Source organism: Mauremys mutica, unplaced genomic scaffold, assembly GCF_020497125.1.
Source record: "Mauremys mutica isolate MM-2020 ecotype Southern unplaced genomic scaffold, ASM2049712v1 Super-Scaffold_100033, whole genome shotgun sequence".
Taxonomy (NCBI): domain Eukaryota; kingdom Metazoa; phylum Chordata; order Testudines; family Geoemydidae; genus Mauremys; species Mauremys mutica.
In genome coordinates this window covers 5165070-5167035 of record NW_025423255.1, presented here as the reverse complement: position 1 = coordinate 5167035, position 1966 = coordinate 5165070, and the positions used below count along the sequence as shown (strand labels likewise).

Here is a 1966-nt window from a genome sequence, read left to right as displayed (position 1 = left end):
GCGGTGGGCAGGGAGGGTCTCAGGGGAGGGGCAGAGAGGTGGGGGCGGTGGGCAGGGCGGGTCTCAGGGGAGGGGGCAGAGAGGTGGGGGCGGTGGGCAGGGCGGGACTCAGGGGAGGGGGCAGAGAGGTGGGGGCGGTGGGCAGGGCGGGTCTCGGGGGCGGGGCAGAGAGGTGGGGGCGGTGGGCAGGGCGGGTCTCGGGGAGGGGCAGAGAGATGGGGGCGGTGGGCAGGGCGGGTCTCGGGGAGGGGCAGAGAGGTGGGGGTGGTGGGCAGGGCGGGTCTCAGGGGAGGGGCAGAGAGGTGGGGGTGGTGGGCAGGGCAGGTCTCACGGGAGGGGCAGAGAGGTGGGGGGTGGGCTGGGGGGGTCTCTGGGGTGGGGCAGAGAGGTGGGGGTGGTGGGCAGGGCGGGTCTCAGGGGAGGGGCAGAGAGGTGGGGGCGGTGGGCAGGGCGGGTCGTAGGGGAGGGGCAGAGAGGTGGGGGCGGTGGGCAGGGCGGGTCTCAGGGGAGGGGCAGAGAGGTGGGGGCGGTGGGCAGGGCGGGTCTCAGGGGAGGGGCAGAGAGGTGGGGGCAGCAGGGAGGCCTTGGGGTACGGGGTGGAGAGGCACAAGGAGGCCTTCAGGGAGGAGAGGAGCGAGCGGAAGGTGGACCAGCAGGCCTCAGCCCCAGTGGAAGAGCAGTGGTGGGAAGTGGCCAATGGGAGTGAGGGCGGAGCACAGGTGGGGCCTCAGAGAGAGAACAAGGGAAGGGGGTGGAGTGGGCAGGGCCGCCCAGAGGATTCAGGGGGCCTGGGGCAAAACAATTTTGGGGGCCCCTTCCATAAAAAAATGTTGCAATACTCTAGAATCCTGTGTTCTCATGGGGGCCCTGCAGGGCCTGGGGCAAATTGCCCCACCTGCCCCCCCCGGGCAGCCCTGCCCTCAGCCTCTCCTCGTAAGTCCCCTGCCCCCTAATCATTTTTGTTGCCCTCCCCTAGACTCTCTCCAATTTGTTTCTGTAGTGGGGGGGCGAAAATTGGACTCAATGCTCCAGATGTGGCCTCACTAGTGCCGAATAGAAGGGAATAATCACTTCCCTCGATCTGCCGGCAATGCTCCTACTAATCCAGCCAATACGACCAGGTACCCATATTGAATGCAGACCCAGCAATATTTGATAAATTGGTTACTGTCCATTCAGGAGTTTATTTCCCACCTATTCATAAATAATGAAGATGCTCTAAGCAGAGGGGAGAGAGCTGTCCCGTCTGTGTAGTTAATCCATCTCCCCGAGAGGTGGTAGTTCTGTCACTGGGGGAAGCTATGGGAGTGGGTGTGCAAGCTGTGGTGTTTACATGGATCTATAAATTTAATCAAACTCCATTTTTAAAAGCACTGTGGTCTGGGAACAGAACAGATCTCTGAGGCAGGGCCTGTCCTTCAAAATCTTTAAGATCTCTGACTTACCTACACAGCAGCCATAGGGGTATAGCTCAGTGGTAGAGTGTTTGACTGCAGTTCAAGTGGTCCTTGGTTCAAATCCAAGTGCCCCCTTACAAACCTCTTCCTTCAACAAAAATAATGGCATTTCCATTCTGTTCAGGAGTTCCACTGAATAGGGATTCCTGAAATGAATAGAAACACTCAATGTTTTCCTGTGCAAATGCATAAAAACCTAGCAAACATGTCCCTTCACTGAAATCAGTTCCAATCCTCTAAAGGATTAAAGAATCCTTATTGAGGTTGCAGGAAAAAAACATCCCGATGTGTAGAAAGAATAGTAAATATGGCAGGCGACAAGCTTGGCTTAACAGTGAAATCCTTGCTGATCTTAAACACAAAAAAGAAGCTTACAAGAAGTGGAAGATTGGACAAATGACCAGGGAGGAGTATAAAAATATTGCTCAGGCATGCAGGAGTGAAATCAGGAAGGCCAAATCACACTTGGAGTTGCATCTAGCAAGAGATGTTAAGAGTAACAAGAAGGG

At 56.8% G+C, this 1966-nt stretch overlaps 1 non-coding gene across 1 annotated transcript; it reads left to right on the top strand.

The window, feature by feature from the left end:
- The first annotated feature begins 1460 nt into the window (after positions 1-1460).
- On the top strand, positions 1461-1532 carry TRNAC-GCA. Its single transcript has one exon. It is a non-coding gene; the product is annotated as a tRNA-Cys (tRNA).
- The last annotated feature ends 434 nt before the right edge of the window (positions 1533-1966 follow it).